This window comes from Nicotiana sylvestris, chromosome 7 (assembly GCF_000393655.2).
Source record: "Nicotiana sylvestris chromosome 7, ASM39365v2, whole genome shotgun sequence".
NCBI classification, from domain to species: Eukaryota; Viridiplantae; Streptophyta; class Magnoliopsida; order Solanales; family Solanaceae; genus Nicotiana; species Nicotiana sylvestris.
Genome location: NC_091063.1, coordinates 38648704 through 38661759, shown reverse-complemented (window position 1 = coordinate 38661759; position 13056 = coordinate 38648704).

The window sequence follows — 13056 nt, the reverse complement described above, 5'->3', positions numbered from 1 at the left end:
TGATCTATCACTTCGTAATCCGGCATCTTCATTTGTTGGAAGAACACTTCCGCTTCTTCAACACTCACGGGCTCCTTTGGAGGGAAGCGCCTTTGTGTGGTGTTGTTCAGTTCTTGGGTATTTGAGTACCCTCTGATGAAAGTATTTTCTGGAAGTTCTCCCACGACCTCTTTTCCTTTGTACATCACCAAAGTCTTTTTATAATTCCACGGCACTGTGGTCGGGTTGGTCATTGGCTTTTGTGGCACGCGTCCGATAACCACTGGCTCATTCAGCCGAGGTGGTTGAATCGTCCCCCGGACCACATAGGCCCCTTTTGGCACGTACATAGGTTTTGTCTTTTTGATCCCGGATTTCTGCGTCTTCTCAGCTTGACCTCGTGGTATGTAAAGAACTCCCCCTTTTGCTGGTACCACTTTCTTCTCTACCTTCTTCTCAAGCACTTGCTCTCTGCGACCTTGGCCTCCTCCCCTTTTTCTGATTTTTGGTCTATTTCAGGCCTCTTCCCCGTGTCGACAATGGCAATTATGGCTTTCAAAGCAGGGTCGAACTCTTTGTCTTCACAAATCATGCCGATCAACGGCCCATTATTGTGAGCGGGCAATGGATTGTTTGTTACATTCGGGATCTCCTCGTCCCTTAGCACTATTTTCCCCTGCTCTATCAAATTTTCGACCACTCTTTTCAATGACCAGCAGTCGTTTGTATCATGCCCCTCGGCCCCTGAATGATAGGCGCATCTGACTCCGGCTTTGTAAGAAGGAGATGTCGGGTTTTGCCTTGTTTGAGGGATGGGTTGCAAGAAACCCAACTGGACCAACTTTGGGAACAAAGTTGAGTATGGCTCACCGATGGGCGTGAAAGTCCGCCGTCGAGGTGGCTCTTGGGGGCGGTAGTTATTTTGCGGGGGTTGTGGGTTATAGTGGTTGTGGTAGTGAGGCTGATTTCTGGGAGGTGGAGCTGGGCCTCGGTTGGCTTGCTGTGGTGGATGGTTATAAGGTTGGGCATTCATGACCATATAAAGGTTGATGAGCATATGCCGAATTTGAATGAGGGTAATAGTGTTGTGGGGCTCTTCCCGGAAAATGGGGCCTGGGATGACGATACTCCCTTGCTTCAGAGGCTGCCATAGTCGTTTCTTCTTTCTTCTTCCCCCTTGTTGTTCCTCCAGACCCACTTTGGACGGCCTGGGAGGTCGCCCTTATGGCTGCTTGACTCAAAATCCTTCCCGTTTTCAAACCGTTCTCCACCATCTCTCCAATCTTGATCGCTTCCGCGAATGGCTTACCCATGGCCGACATCATGTTCTGGAAATAGTCAGACTCTTGAGCCTGGAGAAAGGTAGTGACCATTTCCACTTCATCCATGGGAGGCTTCACTCTCGATGCCTGTTCACGCCACTTAATAGCATACTCTCTAAAGCTTTCTGAAGGCTTCTTCTTCAAATTTGAAAGAGAGTTTCGGTCTGGCGCAATGTCGATGTTATACTGGAATTGTTTTACAAAATCTCTGGCGAGATCATCCCATATATGCCATCGGGACATTTCCTGATCCATATACCATTCCGAGGCTATCCCTACTAAACTTTCCCCAAAGTATGCCATTAGCAATTCTTTCTTTTCCGCCGGCTCCCCGCAATTGGTTGCAGTATTTCTTAAGATGTGCAATGGGGTCACCGTGCCCATCGTACTTCTCAAACTTGGGGGTCTTGAAACCCGTTGGCAGGTGTATGTGAGGAAACATGCATAGGTCGGCGTAAGAGACGCTCTTTTGCCCGCTCAATCCTTGCATATTCTTCAGACTTTGCTCAAGGCTTCTCATCCTTTTGGACATCTCGTTTTGTTCTACAACTCTGGGGTTCTGATCCTGCCCTGGTACAAGCTCGTACTGAGGCGGTAGAGGATTAGTACTGGTAGCGAACCTATTTGGTTCCATTGAGAACGACGGTGCTTGGAATGTAAAAGAGGATGAGTCAAGGTTTGGCTTGTACGTGGCAGGCTGTGCCGTAGCTGGGCAAGGCGATGCAGTAAAGATGTTCATGCTTGCATCATTGGCCGACATTCGGGGATGAGGCTCAGAAGGTGATCCTGCAGAGAAGGCGGAGGTGGCTGGGTACCCAAATGGGGTAGCAGGGTAATTTATGGGAACATTAGAAGTCCCACTTGACCTGGAGAATAGTTCAGGGAATCCGGGGACGACACTTGGCGGCTCTTTCCCATTGTTCCAGTCATCCAGCATTTCCAACATGCGGAGCCGTAGGATCCTATTTTCCTCCGCAGTTGCGGATTCAGGTGTGAGGACGGCCGAGATTGAGCTCTCTTCAGAGACGGGGACCGTTTGCAATGGAATTTCCGACGACATTTCCACACTTCCTTTTGACCTGGTGAAATAAGTGTGAGTACTGCTTCTGGTCCTAACAATAGGTAGTTGAACACCTTTCCTTGATCTTGTGAAGTATGAGTGCGAGGCCAGACTTTCACCAAACCAACCGCCTTTTCAAAAAACCCTGGGGGAAAATGCTCAATGACAAACGCACGGTTAATTCTGCAGCAAATAATAGATAGTTAATCTCACGTTGGGCATGGTGCACCTATACAGTTAAGTGGATTACTATATGTTTGCTACGAGAGCATGCGTCATTCCGGCATTTTTTCTCTTATTAGTTTTTTCCCCCTTTTTGTTTTCTTTTCTCTTTTGTTTTCCTTTTATTTTATTTATTATATATATATATTATTATTATTATTTTTTTATTTTTTTTTTGTAGTAAAAGAAATGCGACCGGATCCGATGAAGATTGCCTACGTATCACGATGCCTATGTGAATCAGATCATTACGTAGTTCGAAAAACACAAATGGACGTAAAAGAAACAACCTCTTCATTGTTGAAATGTTCTATTACAAGCTACATTCTGCAAAAGAAAAAGCAAACTTGGAAAATGAACCTAGACTCAAAATAGACTGAAAATCACCTTGATGAAAAAAACAGGCAGAAGATGCTAAAATACAGATTTGACCTATGAATGCATTATGGTTTTAAAAATTGGTTTCCGCGGGGCATCGTTCGGCCTCGCCGCGGTCCTAGGCGTGAGATCCCTCTCAAGTTGCTCCAGCTCGTGCATAGTCTGCTTGACATAACCCATTACTGCCGAGAGGACGGTAGCGCTGGACATGTTCTCACATCGTAGACATCGTCTGGTGATGGCATGGGCAATGGCCTTGATCCTATCTCTGGTTTGCTTCTTCTCTATGAGTAGGTGCCTTATCTGATCACTGCTCGTCTTGAATACCTGTGAGTCCTGTATGTGCTGATCCCTCAACTGCCGCACTTCTTCCTTCATTTGGGCCAACAAGTCGTAACAGTATCTACTCTCCATTTGGAAATCTCTGGCCTGCTTAACTGCTTTAAACTCAAGTGTAGCCATCTCCCTTTTTATTTTGGAAACAGCCTTCTCGTGATCACGTTTCAATTGGTTCAAACATCAGCGATGCTTATCTACTCTTGTTTTCCACCGTGCCTTGAATTCTGTCATGACCTTTTCGGATTCTTCTAACCTGTCTCGCCATTCCGTGATCTCCCTTTTCAAACCCTTTATCAACCGCTGGTCTGATTGACTTCTGGGTTGCTCATCGAGAGACAATCTCACTTTTTGGACTTTGGCCTTAAGTTCTTCATTCTCTTGGATCAACCTATTCTTTTCGCTTTGATTCGCTGCGATTTGTACGCTGTTATCGAATTTCAAACTATCTATTTGTAGCTTCAAATCGCCAATCTCTGCTCGATAACCCTTCTCTTTTGCTAACCAGTTCCATTGCCCTTGGGATGATTCTACGAAATCTTTGAGATGCGGCCTCTTAGCCGGTCTTTCGTAAGACAGGCTACCTCTAAACCAAGCGTGATATCCTGGGGCGACTTCCCCTTTTGCCGTATCGATCACACAAGTGTTTGCTGTCAGATGTTGGCATTCACTCCAGATTTGGCGAACTTCTTCTTCAGGGAAATGACCGTGCGGACTGATTTCAATCACTTGGGTACTCAAATCTTCATCTTTCGGTACCACTTGGTACCTCCCAAGTTGCCTCAAAACCCGATACGGTGCATAGGGTTGGATACTTTTCAGTCCCATCAACAGAAAGTGAGGCCGGGTTGCCGGCATGTATATGATTTCCTCGATAGGTGACCATCCGAGCGTCCATTGGATTTGGCTGGCAGTGAGAGTTCGGAGAAATGAGGTCCATGATGTGACTCCCTCAGGTAAATTGAGCCCTTTGATTCTCGTGTAGAATTCTCCAATACAAGTTTTCTCTGGCGAACCATAACCCACAAGTGAGGAGCGATGACATAAATGATCGGTCATCCATACTTGCAACAGTAGGTTACATCCTTCGAAGAAGTCACCCCTGGCTCGACAAACAGTGAGAGCCTGGAAAATGTCAGCCATAATCATAGGCGCCAGAGTACTTTTATCTTGGGTAAGCAAAGTACTGACAACCCCAGTTATTCTTAGATCGATGTTGCCGTCCTTCCTTGGGAACACTATAAGACCTAAGAAAGCCGTCATGAAAGCCAATTGCCTGTGTTCGTCCCATTTTTGCCGGTTGCCTTTACTACATAGTTTGAAATCCGGCTTATTGAACCCACCCTCATGACCGTATCTAGCATACATGAGATGGAGACTGCAGAAGCCTTTGGCAAGATCTGGATGGTGAAATGTTCGGGGTATTTTCAGAAAGTCCAAAAATCGGTGTACCGTGACGGCTCTAGGTGCAATCAAGTACTTGAACCTTAACGGAGCTTCATCACCCCCAATGTATCCCGCTATTTCCTCCAGCGTCGGGGTGAGTTCGAAGTCTGAAAAATGGAATACATTGTGCGCCGAGTCCCAGTAAGTGACCAATGATCTGATAATATCACCCCGAGGCTGAATGTCTAGTAAATCCGGGAGATTTTTCAGATATTTCCTCACTTTGCCTTGCCCTTCTTTGCCTAAGTCGTTCCACCATAATCGCAACTCAAAAGGGATCTTGGTCATTATTGAAAACGATTCATTTTGTATCGTGCTCATCCTGCACATTTATTTAAGGCGATAAACTTTATTAGACTCAAAAAATTAAAATTATCTAGATTTTTTGAAAACGGGAGGTTGGACCCGCCGAGGGTTGCCTACGTATCTCACCCCGTGCGAGAATCAAACCGGCGTAGTTCGGTCATATCGCAAAATAAAAAAAATCAAATAAACCTAGTAATCAAGAATAAGCATTTTTATTGTTTTTGGAGAAAGATAAATACTAAAAATATTATTATTTTTTTTTTTTGCAATATTTGGACTATTAGTCCGAATTTATAAAAGGGTATTACAAAAGAAACAACACATTTTTGAATTATGAGTTTTCCATTTTTTTTTATTTTTTTTTGAAATAAATACCCTCTTTTTTCTTAAAAGAAAAGAAACAATTTTTATATGTTTTTTTTTAATCAGACTAAAAGGCAACTTTTGGTTATAATAGCATGCTTAATAAAAAATCGTGCAACTTTCTTATTTAACGTGATCAGCATGATAAGAAGTGTCATTTGTCCGCAAATATCATTTGTCCGCCAAATGACTCATTCACCCTTGAATAAATATAACATGTAGCACATAGGATGCCAAAGATGGTCTATTATTTTCAGGTTGCTTGTCCTAGACGGACCCAACCCCTGTGTTGAGTCCCCTAAGTCAAATGCACATGATGCAAATAAACGTTCCTACTAGGGATCCGGCATGTGGCTTTGTTATACTAGGTTCAAAAACCTGGGTCAGTGTTCTAGACAGTGTACCCGAGCGGACAACTCGAGTTGAGGAGGGGCAACTTACCGGGAACCAAAAGGCCGTCCGGCTTCGTAACTTATCCGTCCTCTTTCTTATTTCGGGTATTGACACTAACAGAATAGGGAGTCTCGACCAGCGAGCTTCTCCCCGGAGGTGAAGAGAGAAGGGTTTCGGCACAGTTTATATACAGTTCAGATAATATCAAAGCGGTAAAAGACAACATTTAGCACGTTATGCAAAAATATGTAATAAAGATCAGATAATAAAGCCAAATATAACAATTATTCTAAGCTCGAATTCTTGAACCCTGAACCAGTGGTTCTGGGTTTTGATTCCCCAGCAGAGTTGCCAGAGCTGTCACACCTCCTTTTTGCGAACCTGCCCCGAAGGGTTAAATGCGCGAGGGGAGTTTTTCCAATTTAAGTGACAATATTCGAAATGGGATTATTTATTTAATTCAGAGTCGCCACTTGGGAAAGGTTTGGCTTTTGGTGTCCCAAGTCACCGGTTTATCTTGAATCCCAAATCGAGGAAATTTTTGACTTTTCCAAATGAAGTCTGCGAACCAGAAATTCTAAGTAAGGAATTCTGTTGACCCGAGGGAAGGTGTTAGGCACCCTCGAATCCCGTGGTTCTAGCACGGTCGCTTAAATTGTTATAATGGCTAAATATCTGATTTAAATACATGTTGTGACTTATGTGCTTTTATTAAGTTTTAACCGCTTTTATTATTATCATTTATTTTTATAGAATTGCAACGTCGTGAAAATGTATCTCGAACCACGTCACAATCAATGCACCCGTAGTTGTTAACACATTTCGACTCCGTTGGGATTTGAAATTGGGTCACATAAATGCGCACCCGAATTTAAGAATGTAATTTGATTAAGTCGCGCCTAAAGAATCTAACGCGTTATTGTCTTCGGGGAGGGCAGTGGAATTCACTAAACAGCCCGTCCCAAATTCTAAGTATTTATTATGACCAATTATTGAGGGCCCCGCAATTTGCCTTTTGATTCGGCGAGGCTCGTCTCATTATTTTAGAAGGGTACCCTACAAGGACTACATTTTTACTACATTTATCTTTAAAGGGAAGGATGATGCCGAATTTTGCTGGTTTAGACAAATACGGACTGAATCCTTATTATGTTTGCCGAACCTAAACTTGTTTGATTACCTGATTGATTGTTCATGAGGTGAGAGCTACGGCATGCTTTGTCTTCAACAAGTGAACATGCTTATTAACTCGCTAAGTGAGATTGCAAACAAACTAACAACATATATTGAGTTATGTTTTAACGACCTCCAAGTTCTATTCTTAAAACTCTAACCTATTTGAAATTGATAAAAGAAATCGGCTGTTTTATTAGGAAAAATTACTACTAATTGAACTCAAAAATGATTATCAGTTTTTCTCAACAATCATTACATCATTTCGAAATAAAAATCTGTACCGAAACCCAGTATCGAACCTGTATTGGAACGAATAAACTGACAAGAGAACTGGCATTCATAGCCATACTCTTAGTGTGACTGTATGGGAGTTTGTTTGGGGATACATTTATCCCGGACCCAGTATCGCAGTTTTGTCAATTCAGTGGTCTAGGCAAAATACATACAATGCTTACCATGACTCTATGCTATACAGTCATACTAAATCAAACAAGTGTTATACTGAACTGAATGTATACTAAATCGAAACATGTTGTCTATGTCATACTGTCATTACTATTGAGCCATGCTATCTAACAGTTCATCTTAAACAGAATGTATGCTAGTTCATACAGAATATTTGCAGTTCACAGTAAGAATACAGGCCCAACCAACATTCGAACTATCTTTTTACGCCAATGCTATAACATAAACTGGCGTTCATTTCTTTATTTCTGCTTCAACTTCAAACTTTCAACAATACAAGGTTCAAAGGTTGTGTACCTGGGAATATTTGCAATTGAAGAAAAAGGGCAATCAGTAGAGTAACAATGAACAAATGCAGCAGCAGTAACAGCACCAACAGCAACAGGGCAGAATAGCAGCAGGCAAAACAATACAGCAAGAAACAGGCTCGAGTGCAGAGATGCAAATATGGCCAATAGAAAGTAATAGCCAAATAGCAGCAACACCCAGTGGAATAGAAACAGAAATCCAAACAGACCAGACCAGTAGTAAACCAATGAAAATACTCGACTAATAGACACAACTGGAATTTCAAAGAATCAGAATTGATTTGAAACAGGTTTAACAATTGAAACCCAGTAATAATAGGAGGAAAAAACTTCTGATTGTTGGTTGTATCCCCTCTCTCCTTTCAACTCTCTCTGTCTATGTGTATTTATTTGTATGTATTTCCAGCTCTCCTAAGGTTCAATCTCTGTCTCTAATTCTGTATGTCCATGCCTTTATAAACCTCAAAAACTATCTCTTTCAACAGCCTGTTTTCAGAATATCCCCGTACCCCTCCCATGTGCCTTCCATTTTAGTTCCAAACTTTAGCTAATTAAGTATTAAACCCCATCAACCTTCTCTGGCAGACTTCACTTTTAAAAAGTTTAAATACTTCTTTAAACTAAAGCCAAGTATGGGCAGTGGAATGTATCTGACAGCATATGCTGTCAAATTGTTTAAAACTTAACAAAGGCCTTTATGCAGGCCACAGGCTGTGCACAAAGCACATGAGGTGCACTAATGCACCTGCTGTGCACGAGTGCACATGCCTTCCAATTCAGAATTTAAACCAAACAAATCTTTTTACATTACTGTTTAATCCAAACAACTATAAGTAAACAAAAACTGGTTCTTAATTGACTCAACAAATGCTTAGCAGAAGTAAATCGATTTGTTATTGTTCGGACAGTTGAGATTAATTGACGACACATGTCGACTCGACTATATTAGCATTAACATACACAATCGTAACCAAAAATCCGACATTTAACAGTATCGACCCATAATTCGAATTATACTGACTGAGCAAAGTGGTACTTGAGGAACCAATTGCTCAGTCAACATTTGAAGCTCAATTATTGTACAACAAATACATATGTTTCATCAGAACAGGAGGGGGGGATTTTAGACAAACAAACAGAAGTTCAGGCAAAACGGTTGAAGACCAGTTGATAGAAGTCAAGGACAGAAAACGAACAGACCCTTACAACAATCAAACGAACCAAAGCAAATAAAGAAAAGAAAGAACTCACCTTAAACCTTGAAAATTAAGACCTCGACTCGGACTTGGCCAGGCCTTTCTTAAGGCTGAACAGACTTTAAACGAAGTGTTTCTCAGATGAGAAACACTTTGATTAAAGTCCATTAGACCTTAATCTCTTTGGTTGAACCAAATGACTGAGGAACACAAAATTTTCAAACTTAGATCTGGGATTCAGGCTTCCCTGGTCAGATTCGGACCAAACCAAGTATGGTTTGGTCACGAGGGGGGTCTGGGGAGTATCTGGTGTGAAGCTGGGGTTAAACTGTGTAGGTCGAGTTTCGACTCGAATCTTCAAATGAAGATTCGAGAAGGTGGGGAGGGATTCGAACTACAGGGTTAATGGATTCATGTTCAGGAAGGCAAGGGGATTCTAGGGTGTTAAGGGGAAGGTCACCGGCATCCATGCCGCCGGCTTTCATGGCGAAAGTACGCAGGGGCGGCTAGGGTTTTAGGGCTGTTTGTTTGGGGACGAAGGTTGGGGTTCAGATAGGGGGGCAGGGTAGGATTATGGCCTTATATAGTTAATGGGTGGATTGATCTCGACCGTTAGATCAATCTAGATCTACGGTCTGGATCTGATAGCTTAAGTGGAACGGTGTCGTTTCAAGGGTAAAGGGTTGGGGTCGGTCCGGGTGAGACGGGTCGGGTTTATTGGTGGGTTATGGGGAATTGATCTTGGCCGTTGATCAATTTGAGATCAACGGCCCAGATCAAACTGTACCAAAACGACGTCGTTTGGATTCTCTGGGCATCAGGTGGTGTTGGACCGGGCAGGCCTGGGTTTTGGGCTGTTTGTTTGGGCCAATTTTGTTAAAATTGGCCCAAGTCCGGGAGGGAAGGGGTCCTTTCAATATATTTTTTTTCTTATTTATTTTAAAACAAAACTAAGCCAAAAAATCAAATTAAAATTAAACACACACTCAATACAATTATTTGCACACACACTAAAATATTTCAAAACAGGTAAAGTTAAACAAAATAAAATCACGGACGAAGATGCCTATTCGTGATTTTCTATTCAACGACCGGATTACGGTTCGAATTATGCAGGACACATATATTTTTGAATTTTGTTTTAATAAAGTAAATAAATAAAAATGGGCTGAAGTCACAAATAAATCAACAAGGTGCCGCACAGAAATCCAAAATTTGTACAGCAGGGCCAATTATTATTTTTTTTATTTCCTTTTGGAGCGATTGTCATGCGAAACAAAAATCACGTGCTCACACTCTGTATGGTGGACTTTGATGTGATATTGGTCATGGATTGGCTATCTCTGTGTCGTGCTATTTTGGACTGTCATGCTAAGACAGTGACATTGACTATGCCGGGTATGCCACAGATTGAGTGGCGAGGCTCGACTGATTTTATCCCTAGTAGGGTGATTTCATTTCTGAAAGCCCAACAAATGGTTGGGAAAGGTTGTCTTTCATACTTAGCCTTTGTGAGGGATGTCGGTGCAGATACTCCCAGTATTGATTTTGTTCCTGTTGTAAGGGATTTTCCCGATGTATTTCCTGCAGACCTGTCGGGCATTCCACCAGATAGGGATATTGATTTTGGTATTGATCTAGTGTCGGGCACTTAGCCTATTTCTATTCCACCGTATCGTATGGCACTAGCGGAGTTGAAAGAGTTGAAGGAGCAGCTTCAGAAACTCCTTGATAGGGGGTTTATTCGGCCTAGTATGTCGCCTTGGGGTGCGCCTGTTCTATTTGTGAAGAAGAAGGATGGCACGAGGAGGATGTCCATTGATTACAGACAGTTGAACAAAGTAACAATCAAGAACAAGTATCCTTTGCCTCGTATCAATGATTTGTTTGACCAGCTTTAGGGAGCGAGAGTGTTCTCCAAGATTGATCTCTGTTCAGGTTATCACCAGTTGAAGATCAGGGACTCGGATATTCTTAAGACAGCCTTCAGGACCAGATATGGTCATTATGAGTTCCTTGTTATGTCTTTTGGGCTGACTAATGCCCCGACAACGTTTATGCATTTGATGAACAACGTGTTTCGGCCTTACCTTGACTCGTTCATGATTGTTTTCATTGATGATATTCTAGTTTACTCACGTAGTTAGGAGGAGCACGCGGAGCATTTGAGGATTGTATTGCAGAGGTTGAGGGAGGAGAATCTTTATGCAAAGTTCTCTAAATGTGAGTTTTGGCTCAGTTCCGTGGCTTTCTTGGGGCATATGGTGTCCAGTGAGGGTATTCAGGTGGATCCGAAGAAGATAGAGGCGGTTCAGAGTTGGCCCAGACCTTCCTCAGCCACAGAGATTCGTACTTTTCTTGGTTTGGCGGGTTATTACCGTCGCTTTGTTTAGGAATTTTCATCTATTGCATCGCTCTTGACCAAATTCAGGTGATCGGATGAGTGTGAGGCGAGCTTTCATAAGCTCAAAACCGCCTTGACCACAGCTTCGGTATTGGTTTTGCCATCAGCTTTAGGTTCATATACAGTGTATTATGGTGCTTTGAGAGTTGGTATTGGGTGTGTGTTGATGCAGGAGGGTAGAGTTATTGCTTACGCTTCTCGTTAGTTGAAGCCCCATTAGAAGAACTACTCGTTCATGATCTAGAGTTGGCTGCCATTGTTCATGCATTGAAGATCTGGAGGCATTATTTGTATGGTGTGTCTTGTGAGGTGTTTACTGATCATCATAGACTCCAACACTTGTTTAAATAAAAGAATCTCAATTTCAGGCAGCGGAGATGGTTGGAGCTACTAAAGGATTATGATATCACTAGCGGAGATGGTTGGAGCTACTAAAGGATTATGATATCACTATCTTCTACCATCAAGGGAAGGCCAATATGGTGGCCGATACTTTGAGCCGGAAGGCGGTGAGTATGGGTAGTTTGGCATATATTCCAGTTGGGGAGAGACCTCTTGCAGTTGAGGTTCAGGCCTTGGCCAATCGGTTCGTAAGGTTAGATATTTCGGAGCCTAGTCGTGTATTGGCTTGTGTGATTTCTCGGTCTTGCTTTTTTTATCGCATCAGAGAGAGGCAGTATGATGATCCTCATTTTCTTGTCCTTAAGGATAGAGTTTAGCACGATGATGCCAGAGATATGACTATTGGTGACGACGGGTTATTGAGGATGCATGGACAGATATATGTTCCTAATATGGATGGGCTTCGGGAGTCGATTCTAGAGGAGGCCCATAGCTCACGGTATTCCATCCATCTAGGTGCCGCGAAGATGTATCAGGATCTGAGACAGCATTATTGGTGGAGGAGAATGAAGAAGGACATTGTGTGGTTTGTAGCTCGGTGTCTCAATTGTCAGCATGTGAAATATGAGTATCAGAGACCGGGTGACTTGCTTCAGCAGATGGATATTACAGAGTAGAGGTGGTAGCGGATCACTATAGATTTTGTAGTTGGACTCCCATGGACTTTGAAGAAGTTTGATGCTATTTGGGTGATTGTGGATCGGCTGACCATGTCCGCGCACTTCATTCATGTGTGTACTACCAATTTTTCAGAGCGGTTGGCAGGGATCTATATCCAAGAGATTGTTCGTTTGCATGGTGTCCCGGTTTCCATCATTTCAGATAGTGGTACTCAGTATACTTTGCAATTTTGGAGGGCCGTGTAGAGAGAGTTGGGTACTTAGGTCGATTTGAGCACAACTTTTCACCCTCAGGCGGACGGGCAGTCTGAGCGCACTATTAGATATTAGAGGACATGTTGTGTGCTTGTGTCATTGATTTTGGAGGGTCATGGGATCAGTTTCTACCGCTCGCAGAGTTTGCTTATAACAACAGTTATCAGTCGAGTATTCAGATGGCTCCATATGAGGCTTTGTACGAGAGGCGGTGTAGATCTCTAGGTTATTGGTTTGAGCCGGGTGAGGCTAGGCTATTGGGTATAGATTTGGTGCATGATGCTTTAGACAAGGTGAAGGTGATTCAGGAGAGGCTTCGTACAGCGCAGTCAAGGCAAAAGAGTTATGCTGACAGTAAGGTTCAGGATGTGTCCTACATGGTTGGTGAGAAGGTTCTATTGAAGGTTTCACCCATGAAGGGTATT